At 41.1% G+C, this 25690-nt stretch overlaps 1 protein-coding gene and 1 long non-coding RNA gene across 12 annotated transcripts in view; one reads left to right on the top strand and one right to left on the bottom strand.

The window, feature by feature from the left end:
• The window catches only part of baz2ba (bromodomain adjacent to zinc finger domain, 2Ba), a 76294-nt gene extending 62942 nt beyond the window's left edge, over positions 1-13352 (bottom strand). For 7 of the 11 annotated variants that reach the window (XM_037248414.1, XM_037248424.1, XM_037248417.1 and 4 more), the window contains exon 1: positions 13164-13351. The gene's annotated coding sequence lies outside the window, so the exon portion shown is untranslated. Of the gene's footprint in view, positions 1-13163 lie in introns of all 11 variants that reach the window. The other 4 variants (XM_037248416.1, XM_037248421.1, XM_037248422.1 and 1 more) reach the window with 2 other exon arrangements.
• Positions 13353-13448: 96 nt separating this feature from the next.
• Positions 13449-16688, top strand: LOC119121054. Its single transcript, XR_005097610.1, has 2 exons — positions 13449-13655; positions 16278-16688. It is a non-coding gene; the product is annotated as an uncharacterized LOC119121054 (long non-coding RNA).
• The last annotated feature ends 9002 nt before the right edge of the window (positions 16689-25690 follow it).

Raw genomic sequence — 25690 nt, 5'->3', positions numbered from 1 at the left:
CGAGCGTGTGAGCAACCAACAAGGTTTTGCTGACAACAAACACATCCATCTGGTCAGCAGCTTCAGATCAAACAGAAACCTTCATCACACAAAATCTAGTCCAGTTCCATCATAAAATAACGTGCCTTTCACAGCTTGAGCACACTGAAAGCGAAGGTGGTGCGTTCAGAATTCCTGTCAATGGTATTTGTTGCAAGATGGTTTTATAGGAGTCCAAGTAAAGTTGCCTTTCCAGGTTATCTACAGTCAAAGAGAAACTGACAGGTTTGTCATATTGTACGTAATGAACTGGACTGGTGGTGTTGATAGTAATCACTCAAACATGCACAGACTACTGACGCACACACTTTGATAAGTCGTCGCAGCCATAATGATAAGAGCGCCAGGTAGACTGAATTCATCTCCTGTCTTTTCATAAAGACCTATTAATGGATGATTAAAGGATTTCTGCTCATCAGGGCTCAGCACAGAAAAATTATCACTCTGGATAAGGAAGACGCTGTGGCCTGCCATCTTCTGTGAAAATAAGGCTGTTCATCTGTTAACCTCATTTTGCCGTACAATCTTTACCTGTTTGTGTCAGCATTAAAACACCATCTTTGGTCAACCCGGAGACTTAATGGACTAAAGCCAAGCTCGTCTTAGTGTCGCTGAAAACAAGAACAATTTCTTGACAAGAGTACAATCGCGTTCTGCTGATTGTGTAGACAAAGCAATGGTGTGCTGTCATAGAAGAAAAGGTTCAATCAGGATTAACTGATGCCATCCCAGTGCTTCGTCTGAATCAATCCAACCCTCAATAACTATTTTATGGCTATAAAGCTTCTACTGCAGGTACAGCTGCAACACACATAAAAAAACACAAAAAATAAAAATATTATTTAATATAGCAACATTTTACTCACCAAAAATCTTGATTATTTGTACACAAAATCCATCCTTTCTTTCCTCAAGAAGATTTCAATTACTCTGTTGTGCAGATTATCCGTGCATTTCAGTTCCATCAAGAAGTCCTTTTCTAAGCTAATGCTGAAAAGTCGAGCCTTCCCTGTCGTATTTCTGGCATAAATTTTAATTCGCTTTAGGGCTAAGAATGTCCGTTCAACAGAAGCAGTGGACACGGGGATGTGCAGCTCGCTACAGATGCAGTTTGCTAGCTCTGGCTAGTACATTCTCTGACTATCCAATCAAAGCGTGTGAATACGCTGATGTTTCCGCACGCCTGCTAGAGTGCCTTGGTGTCGCCAACTCAAAATCTGATTGGTTGAACCAACAGTTTGATCGACATTTATTTTATGCTACAGGGCCCGCAGAACTGATTGTGAAGGCCTCCAGGCATATTTCATTGACCCTGGCAACAAATAGTGGCTGAAATGTGATTGGTTAAATGCTGAAATATGAAAATACACGCTGGAAGCAGCGCAACCAGGGGCCTAGCAATGAAAGGAAGCGGACAGACCATGTGGAATTATTTAATACGTATTCATGTACAAAATATAATTAACATCAGTCTGTGATTCAGGTATTTTTAGGCTGGCAGAAAAGGCCTTGCAGGCCCTGACGGCCCACCACTGGATGAAAGTACTAAGCAGCATTGTAGAATAAAAATGAGATCAATTTCAACTTGAATAATGTATCTTCAGCATTCAAGCACATTTCTGACATTTCTAGCTCATTAGTACACTAACCATTCATTTCTAAATAATGTATTAAAATCTCTACTAATCACAAGAGTGTTTACCATGATATAATTGGACAATTAGACGATGCATAATTGAACAATAGCTCCGATTTGGCACGTTATCACAGAAGCAAACGATGTTCACCTTTTGATTAACTCGGGTGAATAATGTCACCATGTTTCTGAAAGTCAGACACCACGAATACGGCGAAAAATACTCAAAGTACGAAACCAATTATTCTAATAGCGCCCTTCGCAGAATCAAGACTGCATTTCTGCTTTGCTTGTTAAAAGGCTGGCAGAAAAAGCTGAAAAGTTACTTGAAGGCCCTTTGCTAGCATCTGTTGTTATTTATGCTAACAAAACAAGTGTGTGTTGTTATTTATGCTAACAAAACAAGTGTCGTCTAAAACACACACAACTGAGATTGACCTAAAATCCCTGGCTTTTTAATATTTGATGCTTTGTTAGCAAAGGAGCAGTAGACACTAGAGAAGTGTTTTGTCAGTTGTTGCTCCCCGTGGGAGCGAGCCAGCAAAACTTGGCCGCAGACATTTTCCTGAAGCCCCCAGAACAAAACAGGCAAGTCTTGACAGTCTTGTCCGCCACACAGTCGTCACACAATCAGTTGCAGGAAACCAATCCCTAAATAGCAGTGATTCATCTCTTCATCACACACAGTCAGTACACAGTGCACAAAGAAGCTCTCTCTTCCTCCCTCGCTCTCTCCGTGTCTTGCCCTATCTGTCTCAACCCCTTCCCCCTCAGTGTGGTCTCTTATGCTGCTTCAAAATAAGTGCTTCTCCCAGCTTTCTGTGCCTTGTGATTTACTGGCAGTGTTTAACTGCGGGGCAGCATCTTTTATCGTTACATGATCTGCGGCTGAAAGCTGACAAAATGGAATATGTGCGCCAGTACTTTTGTATGTCAGAAAGTGTGTATTCGGGGCAGAATAGGGAGCTGGTAGAGCAATAAAAAAAATCCTGTGTGGGGAAACGTTTGTCTACACGCTAGTCAAATCTTCCCAGCAGCCACCCTTTGTATGCCTTCCAATATGTGTGCCTTTTTCATTCCACTAAATGGTTTCTTCCTTGACTAGATGGAGCAAGTGGCGTCTCCGGGGAGCCGGCGCACGGAGCAAAGCGCTTTGGGACAGGCAAAAAGCTCTGAACAATTCTGCAATCCATTTGCGGGAGATAGAATGTATAAGAAATGCCAGGCGTGTGCGTATGTGTGTATTGTGTGTTCTTGGCTGTGTACACATGCATGTTTTTGTGCTGCCGTCATCACTCCTCTCGTTTTGTGGCAGGGAGCCCGTTGCAGAAATGTGCTTCTCCATACGAGACAAAAGTCATTCATATGCACTCAAGCTGTCCTACTTGGTGACCGTCCACCATTTGGTTTGGACCAATGATGGCACCAGTTATGTGAACAGACCGTCAGGCTTGTGCGGGCCTACACAACAGCTTCAGTGTATCGTTACAAATTTTATGATCCATCAACATGACGTGTGAAGGTCACAGTAGCCATGACCAACACAGCTGTCACATCTCTCTCCCTCCCAAACACTCAATGCTCTTCCAAAACACTCAGACTGAAACGTGACCCAAAAGAGGCCAGGGCCGACAGAATAAATCCAAAAGGGGACGCTGGCAAGACTATACGTTGTCAATGATGGAACATTTGGGTTTTAAAAGGATTTGAAAGACATGGAATAGGCAAGACTGAGGCTTCCAAACTAACCAGCCACCACAATATGACCCTGCATTAAATATTTTTGCTTTTAAATGGTTGATAATGCTCAGTTTTCTTTCACAGAGAGGTACTTTAACAAAAAACTATTTGAACCGGAAAAACGATTTTGATTTAAACGGTGCGAGTGTAAACTATATCAAGATACATATCAAATGGTTGTTTATTGGAGCGATATCTTTTAAGTTAATACGACATTTACAGTAACCGAGTAAAAAAAATGCATATTTTTCAATCGTTGAAACCTATTGCATTATACTTGGCTTGTGGGCCATAAATGGGATATTCAATATAAGGGATGACTTAAAGCGAAGTTGACAGATTTGGACCCTACAAGCCAATCACGGTAATGCAATAATTACATGTTTGAGTCTCTCTTAGTGCCCTGCTCAATGTGACAGAAATGACATTAATGTAAGGCCAGCAAGAGAAAGTGAAGAAAGAGTACGTTTAAGTCATTATGCGGGCATCACCTTGTCGTTTTCCAGCGTAGGATTGTTTGTTACAAACTATTTTGCGGAGCCTTCGCTACGAGCTGTGATTGGAAAGCTAACATGGCTTTGCATCCAATATTTACCAGCATAAATCACTAATCAGCACCTCGATGGGAGCAAAAAGCTTGATTTCTGTAAGTACTGTTATCTCTAAAGGAGGGCGAGTAGTAAGTAAAGACAGTGGAGACATGCTAATTGCTAAGCTCCTGATTCATCACATAGGCCTGGTCAGAACCGATTTACAGCAGAGTGTAAGCAACGTTGAACAGTTCAATACCAAGCGAGCATGACAATATTAGAAATAAAAGAATGGAAGACAGCAATCGGAATCCTGGAAGTCAGAACATCAACTCAGGATATTTGAGAGGCGGAACACATTACAGTAATATAGTAAATATTTCAAATGTAAAAACCTTAATTAGTAACAAACTTGTTGGATGAGTCGTTTAAAGTGCTCCCAATGTGCTTTTCCTGTCATGCTTTGCTTTTCAGCAGAAGCCTCAAGCACCGACCGTTATCTAGAACATAATTTCTTTCACCACGACTAAGGTTCGAGTTGCAGCTGAAGCCTTAAGTAAAGATGGCCAAAGAGTTCAACCTTGATTTTAGCGGACCGTAACACATTTTTCCAAGTGTTTGGCTGATTTTATGGTCTGCTGAAACCAAGGTTGAAAATCTAGGATGTGAACGGAAGCGAATATTCAGAAAATACATCAGGGAAACTGTCAACCAATTTCCCAATGAAGGCAAACTGACAGCCAAGTACTTGTCTCCCCAATCCAAATAACACCCAACTCACCAGTGATTTTGCGTAACAACAAGCTCTGTGGCATGAGAAATAAAGGTTACACAAGTGCTGGGAAGAAGGACAAATCGGGATCCACGTTTATTTCAGTCTTTCAGCATGCATGTGTGTTATGTGTGCGCATACGTGCACATGAGCTTCTATTAAATGGATCTACTGTCTCCTTGATCAAGGGAGTCAATAAAGGGCCAGTCCTGTCAAACCCTCAGGGTTAAGTGCGCATGCACATCTGTGACCGTGTGCGTGCGTGTGCGTGCGTGCGTGCGTGCGTGGGATGGATTCTGAAGTACTCTGACAGGTGAATGATTGAGTGCTTTCATTTCCCTCCAGCTACAAGAAGACATTCGCTCATAAACACAAGTCTTGGTGGATGGAGGGAGGAAGAGCGCGAGAGTGAGGGAGCTGTTGTTTCCTAAAGGATGCTGCTGCTGCCTGCATGCTTAAATTAGCTCTAAATGTTTGGATTACACACGGGAGCTCTCGCTGAGGATTTAGCAACCGTCGCCTGGAGTTTGGGGGATGTGTCACTGTTTCCATCTGCGTGTTGCGTTGACTAAGTCAGTGACCGTGAAAGAACATACATTCGCCGACTCGTGTTATGTTCAGCACATGTTGAATGTTATCAAAAAGATGAAAAGTGAGATGCTGAGAAATGGTTTAAATGTTACAAGTTAAAAAAAAACAAAAAAAAACACACAACCAAGAGGACACATCTACTCCCATATGTCCTCCTCACATTCCACTTTTTCAGAGTGGAGCCCGAAGCTTCAGTTGGTGGGGGAGGATAGGATATGTGACCAGACGCAAAGACAGAGAAAGGAGGAGAAGGGGAATGAGGGAGGTCAGTGGCCCCAGTCTCAGATAAAGGCCTCTCCCTCCCTTCTTCCACCTCGGTTTTCCAAGCCCCTGCCAGGATCGAGACGCGTCTCACGTTACAGCTGTCTCTCAGTGTCATCGTTCAGGAGGCGAGAGCACAAGCGAGGGACAGATAGAAAAGAGGGGGGGGGGGGGGGGGGGGGACAATGCCACAAGCGAGCGGAGGCGGGCTGGGCTCTTTTAGCAAAACAACAGCGGTAGCAGGATCAGCTCCATGCGGAAACGCTTGTGGTTTGTCTTCCTTGTGGTCTTTTTTAATCATAATGCGCCATAATGATGTTCTCCGCAGTGTTGGGCTGTCACTAACAATGCATTGGGCTGTGACCTTTTCCACTCATATTATGCTGAAATGCGAACAGCACTAATGGCAGGCATCGTTTCTTCGTCATCACCTGAGACACACAAATCATTTCCACAATAAAAGTTCTACACTGGGGTTTTGCACGCTACAAGAAACAAATGGTGCTCAAACGTGGAGATGGCAGTGACAGATGTACTCAGCTTATCACTTCGTGTGATGGAGCTTCTGTGGATTAGGCATAGTTGAGTCACTTCTCTTAACATGAGTCCCCTTTTGTAACCTTAAAACGCTAAAAACAGCAGCTTGTCCCAGCTAGGGCCAGTAATGACTAATCCAGTCAGTCACTGCAAGGAGTTCAGCCTGCGTTGCTAACAAGGGAGGCCTGTGTAGGTCATAAGTATGATTCAAACTGACACCTAGTTTCTTTTTATGGCTTATTTTTCAGATAAATATCAGTTTCCTATGAATTTCAAATGTGAAGGATGCTGCATATGTACAGCTGATGATTTGCACAAGCAGCGCTTACATAAAACATGCTTTGGTACAAATACACATCAAGCCATTGCACAGCTTCAAACTGATTTCCTGTTTGTTTGGTTTTTTTCCCTCTACCCTTGTCATTTCTCATGGCATTGTGTGGGAGTTGAAATATTTAACATTCTGGCTCAGCCTGGAGCAGGCTTTGCCAGCACAGCTAAAAGAAAAGCTTTTGTGGCAGCAGTGACCAGATTTTAAATGCTGAAGATCAATAAAAGGGGGGCTGTCGTATGCATTTGTGTAAGCGTGTGTGTGTGTGTGTGTGTGTGTGTGTCCCATCCCTAAGCCCTGATGCCTGTATTCTCACACCTCCTATGTATGTGTTCATGCATATTTGTTAGTACCTGCCAAGACCCACGGTCTTCCCTGCCTGCAACAAGCTCCGCTATAGTACCATCATCTGACCCAGGAGGCACCCCAACAGAGAAACTAATACCATTCCCATTCCCTCATCCAAAGCCCTCTTCTGATTTTTCCCATTCCCAGAATCCCTTTCCCCATCAAAGCGCAGCCAGTGTAGGGGGGAATTTGGTTGAAAAAGTATAAAGATGGAGAGTGTTGAGGTGTTGTAAACATCAAAAGAAAATGGCAGGTTTCCCAACCTTGATGGCATTTTCAGAATGAAGTTCCTACTTAAACAAAATGAAGCCTTGGTGATTGTCTCACCGAAGCAACACTTATGTGAATCTTTTTCAACAGGATGAGCAAGTTTCCCAATGTCACGCTTTTTCCTGACACTTTCTTTTTATAGAGAGCACATTAAATTGATGCTTTCTGCTCACAGAGCAAAAAATATTGGAGGTGGTGCATCTAGGTTTTCACTTCCTCGCTAATGTACAAAACAAAGAAAACCAGCTCTGAAGGACAAAAAAAAAACCACCCCAAGACCTTTGGAGACTTCATTAAAATAAATAAAACTCGCCATGAATTTCACAAGGCATCTGCTTTAGAGGAGGAAGGGGGGGGGGGGGGTTCAACCTTTTGCCTTCCTGGTGGAAAACGGGGATCCAAACGAGGCAGAGCGTGCACAAACAACCTTGACTTTCATCAAGGAAATTCTCACATTGAATGATAAATAAAGACCCAGGGGGAAGAAAGAAGCAGCTTATCACCATTCCCTTCCAAATTTGTCCGCCGTCTTCTGTCCCCTGAAAGTCAACACGGGGGTGACCCATTTTATACGTTATGCCGGCTATTGTTTGGTCATTAAGCCACCGTGTGTAAACTGCACATTATACAAAGAAAACCAACATGGGGGCTTGATCGGCTCAGTCTTAATGAACTGTTCAATTTGTTCACTTGTTTCTGCAAAAGCAAATATGCCCCCGGGTCCATTGGCTTTTTAAAAAGCGGATGCATAACTCATTTAACAGTAGTTGTCACCTGGTGTTGTTGCTGTTGTTTTTTTAAGAGTTATTTGTGCAACCTGATGATGATCAGGACTTGCTGGACAAAAACAACAAAGCAACATAAGGTTAGGTGACTCATCTAAAAGTGAACCAAGTTTCCAACTGACAGGACATTAACCTGTGAGGTCATGTAAATACGGATCAGCCGTATCAATAAATAAGCTGGCTGCATGGGCCCGTAAAACAGCGCAAATCAGTTTGAGGCCAATACAGAGAATCCCCAACTGAATTTGTAACAATAAAAGGCATTATCAATTAGATGCCGAGAGCTTTCACTAAAATGCATCTACCTCTCAAAGGGCCATTAGTCTGTATAGGATTAATGTCTCCTACTGCACATCTGTTAAAGTTCCCACTGCTTGGTATATTTCATTAGCAATTATTGTTTTCTGGGTGTGCACGTTCTATGTAAAAGGTTGTTGAGAGAGGATATGGGCAGGAGTTCTGACTTGTACGAATGTTTGCTCAATACAGACAAGAACTCGGCATGGTCTCTAGATTTCACAGCTCTGTATCAGCACTCGCATGCACAGATTTGACAGAGCTCCCAGATGGTCATTATCAATTGTGCCTCCAATTAATCATTGTCGAAATAGGGTTAGGTTTTGAAACTTTTTGTTGATCGGTATTTATTCTTTTATTGTTATGGACGGATACAACACAGAATACGTTTTTATTTAAATGTAGACCAACGTTTTGTTTCGTTTCAGCCAAGTATGTACAAGCAAGAGGAATTTCCTTGTCAAGAGTGCGTGCCAATTTTTAAAGAGCTCAACTGTCAGTTTAAGAATTTACAGGCAATTACAAGTCTGGCTTTAGTCACTTTAATGCAGTAGTTCTGTTTAGGAATATCGATATTTTGTCCACTAGAGGCTGCATCCAGAAAAATTGAACCATCTGAAATACAATCTGATGAAATGCGTAAAGATATGCTTTGCAATAATGTTATGATAACATAATGATAATATATTATGATAAAAAATTACTACCGACATTTAAACTTCAGATAATAAGAGAAAAATTTTTCAAGAATTTGGCGTAGGCATTGCTCGTGGCCCAAATCCCACTAAAACAAATTCGCCGCCGCATTTCACAGGTTAGGGTTTTGCTTAGGGCTATGTGCTCCTAGGGTTAGGGTTAGGGTTTTGCCTAGGGCTATGTGCTCCTAGGGTTAGGGTTTTGCTTAGGGCTATGTGCTCCTAGGGTTAGGGTTATGCTTAGGGCTATGTGCTCCTAGGGTTAGGGTTTTGCTTAGGGCTATGTGCTCCTAGGGTTAGGGTTTTGCTTAGGGCTATGTGCTCCTAGGGTTAGGGTTTTGCTTAGGGCTATGTGCTCCTAGGGTTAGGGTTTTGCTTAGGGCTATGTGCTCCTAGGGTTAGGGTTTTGCTTAGGGCTATGTGCTCCTAGGGTTAGGGTTATGCTTAGGGCTATGTGCTCCTAGGGTTAGGGTTAGGGTTTTGCTTAGGGCTATGTGCTCCTAGGGTTAGGGTTTTGCTTAGGGCTATGTGCTCCTAGGGTTAGGGTTTTGCTTAGGGCTATGTGCTCCTAGGGTTAGGGTTTTGCTTAGGGCTATGTGCTCCTAGGGTTAGGGTTTTGCTTAGGGCTATGTGCTCCTAGGGTTAGGGTTTTGCTTAGGGCTATGTGCTCCTAGGGTTAGGGTTATGCTTAGGGCTATGTGCTCCTAGGGTTAGGGTTAGGGTTTTGCTTAGGGCTATGTGCTCCTAGGGTTAGGGTTTTGCTTAGGGCTATGTGCTCCTAGGGTTAGGGTTAGGGTTTTGCGCAGTCTTCTGTGTTCATCAATACAAATAAAATGTTGCAAAAGGCACAAGAAAGAGTTTGCAGCGTTAATGTTGCGATGCAAAAGGTCTATCATACAAAGACTGACAACATTTGGCAGTCTACTGAGGAGCTTGTGTGATACGCTGACATCACACAAGAGTTCAGTTCAAAAACGATGTTGAGAAAACATTTGCAGCGTAATCTTAAAGCTAAACAAATGGAAAACATATTTGCACTAATACAGTTAGCAAAGCAGCTATTCAAAATAATCTGTCAAATCTACTTTGTTGTTAAACTCAGTTTCTCTACTGAATTTAAATGGCATCAAAGTAAATCATCGCTGCAAATCTTACAACATCATGAAGCAAATTTGATTTTGAGACAAAAACCTATTGATTAAACACACAGACTTAAACAATCTCTATATTCTTTAACATGCAAAGCTCGGGTCGCATGTCTCCCAAAAGATATTTAGTAATAAAGGATTACAGTGCATACAAGCTTTGTGTGCACTCGGGATTGTATTCTCCAAAGCTGTCCAAGTTCTGTCAGATTCAGCACCCCAAGACACAGAGCTCGTGAACCTAATTTCACCTAATCAGCTTAGTCAATAGCAACCATTTGCTGTGACTTTGGTAGACATGCAAATAGGGCTTAACTATGTCTATCCTTAATTCGTCAGTGTTCATGTTGAGCGGAGTTCGCCCTTTATCGCTTCAAAAACAACAGTTCCAATACAAGAGAATGACAGACAGACTGCGTATTAAACCCATTTGAATTTGCTTGAGGTAGCATTGGGTGCTTTTATTTCCAAGCAACAAAGCAAACAACCCCTGACAGATTTGTCAACCTTTGGCTCCTGCCTGCGCTTAAAAATGTGGAAAAGCACAAAATGTTAGTACAGTCCTACCTTGACATAGAAGTAGCATCATATGAGCTTTTCAAGTTACGAGCTATACCTGGGTGTATTTTTTGCTTTACGAGACAGAATTTGTCCAACCAGCAAGTGGCTGGCTGCTCAAGTCGTGGAAAAAGGGTCATTAGTGCACTTTCATCTATTTATTGAACGGGCCAAACAGTCGACCATAGAAATACCAAATGAAAACACTCACAAGAAGCATGGAGTGGATCCTAACAGAACTAAGGAGCGGTAATCAGCTTTGGAGGTGGAGTCAGTGTTGCTGATGTCACTCACTAAGTCACGCCCACTTAAAGGAAACCTCAGTCTTAAAGGGATGAGGAGCAATTATTATTATTACCCAACTGACTACTTGCTTGGATATCTTTGATGTTCTTATACTGTTCTTTGCAACACCCTTCATGTCCACTGGCAGTTATTACTATAGACAATACATATGCATTCATTTCCGCCTTGAGCATTGAATCACATGTCAAATTTGCAGCCCTAGTGGAAGTGGCAAAGTGAAGAGATCTGTGAAGATGCCTCGTTCATTCGCTCCACTGAGATATACCAGCATGTCAGAATGCATGGAATGAACACTGAACCAATAACTTTGATTGAATTACGTCATTCTAATCTCAATTTACAAGTACAATTTGCAGATTTTGTGGCAAATACAATGACCTCCACATCCATAGCCATGGCAAAATCAGTCAACGTACCACAGGTAAATGTCTGGTCGTACTGTAAATTCAGCTGCAGCACATTGTGAACAAAAGTGAGAGCGACATTAGACAATTTGAAAACCTGAGATGCATTGCCGTTTTTCAAACCAGTGATATCACTAATGGCTTCTAAGCAGCTCCATGAAATCAAGCAGCTGTCATGTCGATGCATCAGCAGCGTGAGGAGGGAGCACCATCCCCATAAGGACAGGGGGCTCTGCGCCTTCATGTTTGGTTAAACATCTGCTTCTCGGCACACCGGCTTTGCAGCAATAAACGGCCAAACAAAAGAGGTGGGAGGTGAAATGATCACATTTTCCATTTCAAAGCATTTGCTTGTTTGGTTTGGTTTCTCCTTTCCTCTCCCCTTTGGACATTGAGCTCAAGTTTAGCTCCACTGACTCAACGTGTGCAACAACATGGAGTAGCTAAAATAAAAGATTAAAGGTAATTGCTGTCTCTCTGGACATAAGACGCAAGCTCAAATTTAGCTCCACTATCTCAAAATGTGTGCAACAATGAGTAGAATAAGAGAAAGAGGACGCTATGACGATTAATGGAGCCTCTCTTTTTTTAAGTATCGCTGAGCATGGATTACAACAGACAAGAGATACTGTCTTCGCCCAATCAATGTACTTTTATGTTAACAAGCTTACAATAATTAAAAGACATTTCATTTCAGATTAATTCGTGCTATTTGGACAGAATTGACACAGACAATTCTCCCTTTAATAAGATTCAGCGTAATTAACATCCTTGTTTCCCTTGCTCCCCTCTCTCGGGTTCCGTTTGCTTCATTCAAGAGATAAACAAAGCTCTACGTCTTGGTTACACTGGAAATCACATTTTAACCAAACCTAAGTAATAGAAGCACATTTGTGTGAAAGGAGAAGCTGTGGCCTTAACTCTTTTATATCCACCTGCCCTTCGAAAATGACGAGCTATATATCGCCTTTTATGAGCACCGACGTCTTGTCCACTCAACAGCTAACTCAACCGCTCATTACATTTGCCACCACAAACGACAAACTAGTCAAACCCCCGTCGTCTGCTCTTTCGTTATCCACACCAGCGTTTGGGTTATCTTTTTTTTTAGTCAAAAACTTTTGTTGTAAAACTTAGGAGCACAACGTGGAAGTGTGGGAAGGTGAGTTGTTTGTGTGGAGTGGAGGGGACACATTAAAGATAGCCAAGATGGCGAAGGGCTTGTTGTTTTTGGCAGGGGGCAGAGAAACGGACAACATCGGGAATATACACGCACTCAAGGGATACATTTTCAGCTTCACGGTTTGAGAAAGCGATCTCGACGGCTGCTCGTCTTCCCCCCCGCGCTGGGTGTCTTGACCAACCAAACAACGAAACCGTGGGGCACTACTAACGGTGGTGGAGAAGTGGATGAGAGAGAAGCAAATATTGAGGACTAAATCGAAACCAACCTTGGGGAATTACATGTTACATATGCGGTTAGTTTGTTTTGTCGTCGTTAAAGTGGACGGCGGTGTCCCTTCCGATCAGCGTTACAAAGCATCCACGAAAGCCGCGTACATTGACTAAAAGCCCAAAGCACCACGAAGCCACCGTAAAGTTGAATATGTTCATAAATACACGCGTTGGGACAAAATCGAAGCCAAATGAGTTGAGTGAGGCGATGCGTGAGAAGAGAAACAAGCAAGGCAACACAAAAGACCATCTATCCGACTATCAGATGATCGCGAAGAGTGCAGAGGAACACTTGGTTTGTGTATTTAAGAGCAACAAAACTTCTTCGATTTTAACTCATTTACAGCTTTCAAGTAGTGTAAACCACAAACAGCGAAGGTACAAAGCAGCGATTCCAGTTGAATGTGATGAGAGCGAAAACGCGGCGTCAGTCAGTCACAGTGAAATAAAACAAAACACTTACCTTGTTTTACTTTGCACTTTACTTATTTCCAACGTGGATTAAAAGGCTCAGATAACGCTCCGGGTTGCTCGTGTGTTTAGCTTCTTTTTCCACCTCTCCGGGTCGCTTTTGGTTATGAAAGAGGTCGATGACGAATGATAAAGAAGGGGAATTGGGCAGTAATTGAGTCTCGCAGTGTGTGCGTGCGTGCGCGTGTGTGTGTGAGTGTGTGTGTGTGTGTGTAAGCAGATTGAAGGAGAGTCTTCTCAAGGTTTATTCAGGCTCCACTTCAAGGAACCTGACGTCGTCGGCTCTCTACTGCCACACAAAGAGGGGGGAAAAAGTTCTTATTTGTGCAGCGGCCCCTCGGCAACCAACAAGAATGCAGTCGTTGACCGTTATTACTTTGAAATGCGACATGACATTAAAGACGTTCGATGTACGTAACGGCCATACAAAAAAGGATGCGTCTTACTTTATGTCGACATTCCTCAAATCGAGAAAGTCAGAAAGGTTAGTCATGTATTTTGACCATGCGGAGCCAAATCCGACTTGACCTATTTATCTTTCATTTAATTTCACATTACATACCCATTGTATTATTATTTGCATTCATTTTAATGCTGAAAATTATATCTTGGGATTTCAAGCGCCCAATGTAAAGGGTTTTATGCAAATAGTCATTCGAAAGGTAAACGAGTCCATGCATGTTCCCAAGTGCAAGGAACTCCTTCCAAAACTTTTTTCAAGCATGTTGTCATTTTTTAAGAGAAATGTCTGTGTCATTTAAAAAAGAAAAAAAAGTGCTCCTCCCTCACAGTCTGTCCACATGCAGCCACCCCAACCCCATTCTGAAAAGTTTGATGGAAAAAAAGATCATGTCACTGGTTGATGCATTTTAACTAACTTCATAGGTTTCTCATCTAGACAAACCCTGTATAATTATTGATTGTGTTAATTTTAATGCGGAAACCCCCCACAAAAAAAATACGTTTTCAAGCCTACTATGTGCCCTTACATAGTATTTGGGGTTTATGATTAATCTTTTCACCCACTGACTGACTTTTAGAGGTCAGAATCTATCAGCTATTCATAGAAAAAACACAGAATTCAATTTTAATGGAAAAATATGGAATGCTTTGAGCAGCTTCCCACATATTTTAGGATCATAGTTTGTGGTATATTTATGGTTTGAACTATTAATATCCACAACGCTAATCACTTTTAGGGTTGCATCAATTATTCGCGGAATTCCACTATTGTGGTCGGTATCAGCCCTTAAAATTAGCAAGACTTCTAAGTGCTTCTAAGATGCCTCCTGCATACTCAAAAAATTGGGAAAACACAAATAAGGACGATGGTACATTTACTTAAGAGTTGCTGAGGTCCAAACTGTTGGGTTATTTTATTTCTTTATACGTACTTTGTGATTGTGAGTAGATAACGAGCAAGCTTTTTATACACTGCCATTCATGGAAGAAAAGTTGCTGATGCACTTTCAGCCCTTTGGCGAAAAGGAGAAACAGTCAAATCCAAATACCAAAATCACTCAAAAGGCTCATGAGCAGACGCTAACACTGATGTAACCGCAAAAATGTTTGTTTCATGTGCGTCGTCATTTTTTGAAATATGAAATCTATATTTTATTGAGTACATCAGATTAAAATATATAGTTTGTAAAATGTCAAGATTTAAATTTGTTTTGAATGTTTATATTGAAGAAAAGTATCCAGATCCTACTTTTCCTTCTTGGCTTTTGTTTTGGGGTTTTTCCCACTTATGCCACATTTTTATGGTCCATGCCTCATACCACAAAAACGGCTCAATCATGAAAAGTCAGACTCAATATGTGTATTGAAACTGTTTATTTCATGTATGCAATCTTTTTTTATTTCAGGACGTAAAGTATAAAGTTTTATTGAGTGCATCTTGCTCGGTTTTCCCCGGGTACTCCTGTTTCCTCCCACGTTCCAAAAACATGCATGGTAGGCCGATTGACCACCTCAAATTGCGTGATTGTGAATATTTGTTTATCTATGTGTGCCCTAGGACTCGACAATGAATGAAATTGGTAAAAACGGTATCCTAATAATTTACCAGTTTTCAAAATATTAGCAATTAATTTTTACTGTTAATTACTACCTCAGCATTTGTCTTTTTGATGCATACAGCCATTATGCTGCAATTTGAAGTGGGGGACGAAAGCTAAATGTGCACACAGTCTCACTAGCTGACCAGTTGGTGAGCTTTGAGCGGGTGATACTTGATCAAACAAATACAAATCAGTTGCAAACGGGCGCAACATGAGACGGCATTTGTCAGAACAAAAAACAGAAACAGGACAGATCTTCCTCTGGGTGAGATCAATACATTGCCTGGCAAAGACAGCCATCTGTGCCTAATTGTATTCTTTACCTCCTCTTCTGAACACACAATAAGCAACAGGCTGAGCACAGGCCCTCTGACCCAGACTGGGTTTCCAGACGGGGGAAGATTATTTCATTCAACTGGAAAACAACAAGGGGGTGGGGCGATGGGGGATTTTTTTTTTTTTGCAGATGGAGTGGGCAACTGCTCATAAATGCCCCACCCCAACGAGGACGGGTGAAACAACTGGCGTGTCACATCATTGCTGGACTGCATCTATTTTTAACTCGTATTTCACACAATTAACAAACTGCTCACTTTTACTTTGTAGACACCCCATAACTCAACTGTAATTATTGTTAGAAGCTCCATGGAGTGTTGGTTTATAGGCACATTCATGTTAACGCTTCATAAACAATGAAAATGACCCTTAATATTTGATGCATTTTCCTCCTCTCTGCCAATGTCAACATGTGTGGCCCCTTTTAAACGTATCCGTGCAAATGTCTGGGAAATATCTTTGTGATTCAATTTGGATGTTAGTTCTGAGTTACTTGAGTAGAGGCTGTCAAGACGCGATCTGTGACCAATGCGCGGTCTGAGGTGCGCAGAGGGTCAGCTGTCTTGGATCGCTAAAAAAACTAATATTGCCGATATTACAAATGTGTGCCGTAAATGATGCAGTTTGCGTGTATGACTAGTCTAATTGCTGTAGTTAGCAATCCAAGATGGCTGACCTTCTGCGCATGTGAGTCTTATATCTCACAGGCGTCACAAAGCTGGGAGAGGTGGTGTCAGTCCGCCCAGGGTGCGGTGCGTCCAACAGAATTCTGCTCACCCTTTTCTTCGAACCTACCGCATGCAAATCTTCAAGAGTAGGTTGAGGGGTTACATATGATAGCCCTGAGAAAGTTGGTGGACATTGGTGATTTTTTCACTTGGAGGATGGTCCCAGACAACCTCTTGTTATAAGCATTTTACGTGATGGAGGACTGTTTAGGCACCAATGTTTTTGACAATCAGATTTTTTGTTTCATAATTTTATGTAAACCATCACATGGTGTCAAGCTTGGCTGTGAACATTTTTTATGAGGTATTTTATTTGTCATGTCGTATATTTCTGCTATGTTTGGAACAACCTCATGACAGATATTCAGCCACTTGAAAAACATATGTTTATTTAATTTCTGAATAAATCTTTTACAATTAAATAAAGTTACAATTCATATTCATCATCATTTAATTTTTGTATTATTCTACAGTAGCAGGGTTGTAAATCAATGCCAGCGAGTTGTTGCTCAAAGAACACTAGATGTTTTGTTTATGGCTGAAAATCTTGAAATATATATATAAAGTAGAGGAGAGGAATTACCTTAGGTCATGTCATGTTCAAAGCAATTAGCTTGATGATGTCTTTCCTCCCGAGTCATGTAGCCACTATTTTCCTCTTCTTCTTGATGGTTATAATGTTTTTAATAAGAGGATTTAGACAAGTTTAGAGCACAATTCCTACTACGTTAAATGTGTCTTTTATAATACAAAATATTTTATTAATGACAGGGAAGATATTTCAACTAAAATACCAAAAAAGCTCATTTCAAGAAAAGTATTTTCTCTTTTATATTTAATATTTAGCTTGGTTATAATAAGGGAGGGACAAGAGAAAAAAAGCAATTTTGGGGGCTACTTAAGAGTATTTGGTATTTTAGATCATATTTCTGAATCACTGTTACAATACCTACACATACATTTTTGTCTCAGACAACAGATTTACATAATAAGTGCATGTATCTGCATTTTCCGTCTGCATTATTTGAATGGGATTTTCCTCTGATTGTAGAATGACCCTTATTCGCATGTTCTCCATCTTCCGAGGTCATTGATTTCTCTCTCTCTGCTCCTTTTTTCCATTACCTGTTGAGATGGGGGGTTGGAGGTGGCTGCAGTTCTTCAAACAAAATCCTCGCCATCTGCCTGTGTAGCCTCTGGCCCCCCTGCTGTATTTCTCCATCTACTCTCGTCGCAGTGCTGACAGGCCGTGAGGAATGACAGTGTTTGTCATACAGTAGCGGGGAGAAGCAAGGATTTTTTAATTGCATTGGAGAATCTTCATTATGGAGAGCGTGTGGGGGTGGGAAGAGCAGAGTGGGCAGAATGAGGAGAGTGTGTGCATGTGTGTGTGCGCGCGTGCATGTGTGTGTCTTTTTTTAAGGAGGGGGGGCCACTCTGAGCATCGTCATTAGGAGAAGGCACTAGCCGCAAAGAAGGGTGGGCCCTCTTTGCATACACACTGAGAATGGCTGCCGTACCTCAGTCATTTGTAACATAATAAGTGCCAGCACAATGACTGCAATGCGAGAAAGAGCACCACAGGGAAGAGAAGGGGGGGAAGGGAGACGGCATGTCTGTTGAGGAGTTTCGTGCGTGTGTGTTGATTAGAAAGTATAATGAGCGCTAAAGAAACAAGAAAAAAAACCTCTCCTGAGACTGATGGAAAACAAATTAATCTGGTGATTCGGATTTAATTATTATTTTTCTATTAGTCCAACCTGCAAAGACAGGGACAGGCGTCAGAAGCGAGGAGCTGTGCTTGCATTTATTGATTTTCGCACAGACACATTGAGGGAATACAGATGAATCTGCCCCCCTCCCCGCACAATGTGGGATGATGCCATTAACACGACAAGCTTGCAGCAACTCCGAGATGCTTAATTTGAACAGCATAAAGTGAGCTTAAAATAGTGCTCAAACGAGAAAAGTGGCCTAAGGAAAGTATCCTTTTTACACAGCAGAATTACACCTTGACTATCATTTGGCACTAAAGTACATAATAACAATTAAGCACCCAATAAATTAAACGAAGACAATGTTCTGCTGTGTTAAGCATCGTTGTAACGCTTACACCGGTACAGTAATTCAATTTTCTCTTTTGCTTTGTATTAATATAAGAACCTCGCGAGTGAACTGCAATTAATTTTGCCACATCAGGCATCCTTTCAATACATCACCGCCATTGAACACAATATAAGAGTACACAATGTAATACTTTGCAAAGTCAATGATTTGAACTGCAGACGGTGATTAAAGCACGGGGGACCAATTTGCCGCTGGTGTATGTAATATTGCCGTGCCTCAAGTAACAACACACTCGCTCTCACTGACATGAAATTCTGCGATTATGCTACATGAACACTCCTATTGATTAGAGTGCAACCATCTGTCATTGAGGAAGGTTTGCAATTGATGTAATGGCTTGGAGTGTGCAGAGCCACTTGCAGATCTTCCTTAAGCTCATCCTAAAATGGCGTATTGAAATCAATGGGACAGTGAAAAAGCGCTCTTCACTCTTTACCTTTAACCCCAGGGACATGGTGAGGAAGCACGCTGAAAAATGTGACACACTTTTGCAGAGCAGCGCTTCTAAAGTTAGCCCTCAGTGCCAGCATGCAACCACATTCCTGTTTTCGCTAAACGCATTCCAGTTAAATCAGAACAAACTAAACAATGAACAGTGGTCCAAATTATACTTGAGTAAATTGTCCATATATCTTCAGGTAGAATTTTTACTTTTACTCCCTGCATTTGACATTTCTACTCCTTACTTGGTCAAAATAAGCTCATTACTTTATAGACAACACATCATAAATAAAAAAGAAGTCAAGTGGACCATGACAAAAGAGTTTGGGGATTTATGAAGGGGAACTAAAACCAAGGTGTCAAAAATTTCATTTCGGTTATATTTTTAATATGACTTTATTATGATCTTCTTTATCAACTGCTGCTTTATTTTTATTATTATTATCTTCTGTTATTATTTATATTTATTATGATTTTTAAAAAAAATATTTTTACATTTTTAGATCTTTGCTCTCACAAGTGTGATTTACTGAGAGTGCGATATATCATCACAAATTCCGACCTAAATATTCAGCAACAACAAACATCATCTACTTGGTCATCTTCTACATGTACTTAATCGAGAGTCTGAATTTCATTTTTGCGGATATGCTCATCAAACGATGTATTGTACAATGCTTTTCGACAATTCCTCTGACAGCTGCATGTTTTCAATCTCAACCACACTGTGTATAATAAACAATTAATTTTTAAATGATTAATTAAGTACATTTCAGTCTTTTTTGTACTTTTATTAAAGTAAGTCAGGGTTTTTTGTTTTTTTTACTCAAGTGTCAGCACTTGAAGGAGACATCACCACCAACGTTTTCTTTACAATAATATGTGATATGTTCCCCTACTCGCTTATACACAGCAATCTGATTAATATTGCGTTTGTGGAATATGAGTTAAGCGGCAAAACTCACCCACTTTTATCCATCACCAGTTTTGTGAATCTGAGCCGTGATTAGTTGTAACCCGAGAGCTGGCAACTGATGTCATGTTCAGTTGGCAGCAAGTTGCAAAATGGCTGCTCCCTGAGATGACTAAAAACAGGTGTATTTTGCTTGTTTAATTCATATTCCATAAATGAAACATTAATCAAAATACTGTGTTTCGACTAATTGGGCTGCACGGAACAAATGTCCCCTTTAAATACAGACTAAAGAGTGCTTTGCCATCCCTCTGGATAAAAAGTAGTAGACGCTATCTAGTCAGGTTGACTAATAAACCTGACACAGGTCAAAGTAGAGCACTTTCAACAGTGTTTATCGCAGCGTATGTAACTGTGCCTAGCCCCTCTGCATGATGTAATACACAGAAGGGAGAAATCATCATAATAGCAGAGTAGTGGAGTGACTCATTTGTTGATGAGGTGTATTCACAGTGTCATTCGGTGATGAGATGCGTGCACATGGTGTCAGTGTGCGACCGATAGAGCGGGAGGAAGAAAGACAGAGCGAGAATGCATTAGTGCACTGCTTTTCTGGGAACGAGGAGTCACTTATGCCGGGAAAAGTGCAGAAGCAAGTCCGAGACCCTTCAGTGATGCATCGCCTCGCAAAAGCATGCGCTCACAAACAAATGTCTCCCCGGCCAGGCCAAATAACCCCAACCCAACAAAAAGACATTCGTAATCATGTCATTTTATGCGCACGCCAAACAAATTTTCCATTTTTGGCTAAGTGCTTTGCTTTTGCTGAGGCAATCAAATTTCTATTTCCTTCACATGAACATCACCCTAGGAAAAAAGCCATAGTAGTTGAATACACTAAGCTGTGCACTTTCTTTTCACAATTAGATCAACCGAAAGTAAAGTAACGTGGAGTTTCCTCTGACATAAAAGAAAAAAGCTTCTCACACAAAGTGATCTTTCATTCCTTGCCTGAATGGTTGATCTTGTTCTGCATTTGTGACACCTGCAGCCGAGGGGATTTCATTTGTCACGGCTGATGTGAAACTAAATGTGAGTCTCAGTGGTTCTCAAACTTTTTGCTCCAATTACCATATGAAACGTACTTGCCACAAATAAGAAGTGCGGTGACCTGTCTTGCTGTACGAATGAGGACAAACATGGACTTCAAACTGGATATGCTCGACTGTTTGCTGAAATGCTTTTTCTATTTTGAGTAGGTTTTGGTTCGTTTTCTTACTATATTAACCTTGTGTTGTTTGAATAATACTTTCACAATATTGTGAATCCCGGAATCTGCATCTTGACTTTTTATTAAGTCACCCAGCAGTGACTTGTAATGCAAAGCCAACCCTTTCAGAGCTCCCACACAAAGAAAATCCACAGGAGACTCTCAGCTCTTATTGACAGCAATTGTTGGAAAAGTCGGTCGTCAGAAATGTTCCCTGCTTCCTTTCAAACATTGACAAGTTTGATTTGGCTGAGCGTTCTCTTCAAATTTCAACTGTTGGTACGTCTGTATCATAAAACGCCAAATGGAATCAAACCATTTCCAAATGCTTTGTATAGATTAGAAAACATGAAATGTGATTGTAAAACAAGACCTGTGGAAAATGTGTCTCATTAAATAGTTATGAACGTTAAATAAAGAAATTCCTTCGCTTGTTCAAGACAAATCCACAGTATGTTGAGTGGATGTGTGTGAAAAAACATCCACAGCTGCTTTGCATATTTTTCTGAGCAGCTTGTAATGAGCTATTGCTTTCTATTATGCATAATTCAGCATTCTGAAAACATTTTTGAAAGTATTGCTGATTTTTCCACAAAAAACATCGAAATCAACATAAAGTGCCCAAGTCTTTTATTTATCCATCCATTCATTATCTCAACCGCTCATCCTCACGAGTTTATTGAGAGAGCATAAAAGACTGATTCAGTATACCTTTCTGATGTGAATGATACTTTAGGCATTCTTTGGTCTTTGTTTCACATATGAAAAAATACAGACGGACATTGTCATTTAATGATTAAAAAACAGCACCCAAATTCTTCGTGAGGTCCAATTATAGTCTTTTGAATGCACAAAGAAATGTCCATACATATCGCGTGCTATTTTCAGACTGCAGCGAGACCACACAAAAAAAGCTTTCAGGCAAACCCTCACGTTTGAACTGCTGCATATCAAGCATTGTTATATGGAGGAAGAAAAAAAAAGCCATTATGTCCAAAAACTGTTTTATGTTTCAAAGGCACAATTGGTGAAGGTTTTGTGTATTACCTTTATCTTGCTGACAAAAGACATATATGACTGGTAAAGAAGACCCGGAACACTCAATAGAACAATGTCATTTAGGTATGTCACAGAAAATTTACACGTTAACTGTGGACATGATATCGTTTGTCAAGTCATAATTTGTAATAGAACATTTGATTTTGGTCTTTTATATGAATTTAAAACACTGTAACATGGAACTGTACACAATTCCAACACAAAGTGCGCTTGAATATAATCAGAACCTGTTCTTAAATCATAAGTCAATATAAAGTGAAATAAAAATGTCATCCAAATAATGAAAGGAGACCATTCTAACTGAAGAATAAATGCAAATCTACTGTACTGAGAAGTTAAATACAACTAAACTGTACAAATGCACACTAATGATCTAGGAAAAATAGTGATATAATTAGTATATCGTTTATAATAGTTAATTTCTATGTACCAAATGAGTTGATTAAATTGATGTCGATAAACATGTATGTAGACAAAGTATTCACCATTTTGCATGCTTGAAGTGGATCAGAAGGATAATTATGCTCAGCGGAAATCAGTAGATCATAAGGATTCTGACTTAACATCATACTTATTGCAATCATTGTTGAAATAAAGAAATTCAAGGCCCTTCAGAAACCAATCCAATAAATTGCACAAAATGTTGAGCTTGCTGAAAATATTTGCCAGGGATCATTAGTAGATGTTGCTGGGTCTGTGGGGGTGGTCCCTACAAACAAATAATCATAATAGTAACAAGTCTTGTGTTAATTAATAGTGGCAGGCCTGCGTCGCCCCTGGCGGCGTGCAAGCAGACATTGTGGCCTTTCCTCGGTGACGCCTGGTCAGAAATAGGGCACCGCAGAGCACAGAACGGATCACAATGGTGACATCATCTTTGCCTTCAATGTGCAGAGGCTCCCCTCAGTGCTCCTCTTAAACAAAGAGCAGTGGGCATGGAGGGAGGGAGGCAGATGTCACTTTGTGTCTGGGGAACATTAAGCACAACAAATGTTTGCTGAGTGTTTTGGGGGAAGCCTTTTAGTGGTTGTGCTGGGTTTAGACAACTGCTTGGAAAAAGTCCCTAATTGAAAATAAACGGCTCCAACATTTCACTTTGTCATTACCCTCTACGACACGTGGATTTCAATAAACCAGGCAGATCAACAGGATGTATGTAGGCCTCAGACAACGAGAGCAAAAGTGTTGCCACATGTGGCCTTGCTTCTTTGCCATTCTCATTTACCTGATCTGTTTCCAATTGCAAAGAACGACACAGACCAAAAAAACATCTGCCAATAAGAAAAAAAAAATGCATTTCCTTTCCATTAACACATGATTGAGAACATCACCACCACTGTAAAGAAATACTGTATTACCTCTAGGTGTGAGTATGTCAAGGCATAATACAGAGATATTTAAAAAAGGTTTACTGCCTATAGATGCCACATAATGGTGGCAAAGCACTATTTTTGTCCAAACCAAGCTCCTCACCTCACTTTAGTTCATTAGCAGCAATTCACTACTTTTGCCTGAATGAAGCTCCTCAACGCATTTGAATGTTGTTCCTTGGCACCGCAAGGTGGCGGCAATGTGCTACTTTTGCCCAAATGAAGCTCCTTAGCTCACTCCAACGTCGTTATTTGGTGCTAAAATGCACGCAAAGCTGTGTTATTGTTTTGGCCTTAGCACAAAAACACAAATAGGGGGCTTTTAAGCGAACAAAGAAAGAGAATTTGCAAACGTTGCAAATATGTGCGAGTTCACTGACTCTTCGTAGTCAGATTATTCCTTTTAAATCCATTCAACTCTGCCGTGTTTTGAGTTTTTCTCTGACTTGAATTTTCCTTTTGATTTGCACTCAAAATAACTCAAAACCTTTTACTCTCATATTGCTTCTGAGTGCATTCTCCTCACAGAGCATGGCAGGGGCTCTTGCTCTTTGTGCTCTTGAAGACACCGAGCTTAGTATCATCATTCTCCTCTGAACCAGCCTTTGTGGTGTCCGTGTGGCTCCACAAGCAGAGTGAGAGAGGAAAGCTGAGCAAGCGAGGGAGGGAGAGGAAACCGATTCTCAAGACCTGAACGAGCCGTGGGAAAATAGGGGTCTTGTAGAGGAAAAGCAGAAATGTCTCAGGACATTCCTTTGTGATTACACACTGCTGGACAAATCCAGACATTCTTCAAGTTATTTTGTATCTTAAGGCTTGAGCAAAATCCACACCGTGGGCATGTTTTTTTTTTTTTTTTTTCTTAATTGTACAAGTTGTCCACAGAAATGGGTTTTATGTATTTATGTATTTACTCACCCCGCCCCTCCTATCAAACAATGCACACAAAACCAGCGGACATTCCAACAGCTTATTTCCTCTTGCAATCACAGAACATCATTTCTTTGTGGCACATTGCTATTTTGCACACCTCTATGGGGCCGTTATTATTCTATTCATCCCAATAGCTCAATCACCCACCATTGTTTGTGCACTTGGTTAGTGTTATTATCGCACTCTTGGACACTTTAGTTATTAATAGCCATACTTTGTACTGATACCTGTGTAAACTGAGAGATGAAAAAGAACTGACTTTTTCCTGTCAAGGTTTCACCACAGCGAGTAATTTGCATTATTTGTTTGGCACAATGTTTTTACGTCAGATGGCCTTCCTGACACAATCCACTTTTATTACTTCGGCCCCATCTTGCGGCATCTTGGTGGTCTGTTGAAATAAGTTGAGGAACTTTATTTCGACTAATGTAATAATTTGCAACCATGTTGGTACTGATAAACTGTTGAAGGAAGGAACTGTGTCAAAGTGAGTTGAGGACATTCAGAGAAAAATAATACTATGATGGCATCTAAAGGTAATTATAAACCACGGGATTTTCACAATGTGTGGCAGGGCTTATTTACTACCAAAAACCAATTCTTTGTGTGTTTTAATATCGTTGACCGCAACCGATGATAGAGATTCTGATCCTGTCCTAGTGAGGATAAGCGGTACAATGATCAGACTGCTGTACATCTAAAATGCCCAACCCATTCACAATTATTCGGCCGCTACATCGATCTGCCGTGAAGCATGCCTTCCCTTCCACTCGTGATAAATGACCAACACCTCAGAGAGACAGGTAAGTATCCATCTCATATCCAAGGCCCATAAAAAAAAAAGGGAGTGGAGCAAGAGGAGGATATCGTGCGCCCAGCTCAAGTTACATGCATGCCCATAAGCAGAGGTGGAAGACTTTGAGCTGCCTTCAGTGGAAAAACAAGCATGTTCCCCCCCATGTCACAGCTAGCATGAATGAGAAACCGCTCTGAGGAATGCTCCATTATCATCCTATCAGCGGCACTGGGGGAGGAGAGCTTGTTGTCTCTGTTCACACAGCAGTGTGCACAATCATGTGTCTGAAGGAGGCAGGGGTACAGAGAAGGGGGGGGGGGGGTCTGTAGCCCTGCAATTGGGTTGAGCAGTCTCCTCCCCTCCACAGACCTTGTACTTCCTCGTTTGTCTAGGTCACGCGTCCTTTTTTTTTGTCAGCAATTAATTTGCGGCACCACCCTCCTATATTTATCCCTTTCGCTCTCCGATTCTCCTTCACCTCTT

The sequence above is a fragment of the Syngnathus acus genome, chromosome 3 (genome assembly GCF_901709675.1).
Source record: "Syngnathus acus chromosome 3, fSynAcu1.2, whole genome shotgun sequence".
NCBI lineage: Eukaryota > Metazoa > Chordata > Actinopteri > Syngnathiformes > Syngnathidae > Syngnathus > Syngnathus acus.
The sequence above is the reverse complement of the archived record's forward strand: the minus strand, read 5'-3'. Positions and strand labels throughout refer to the sequence as shown.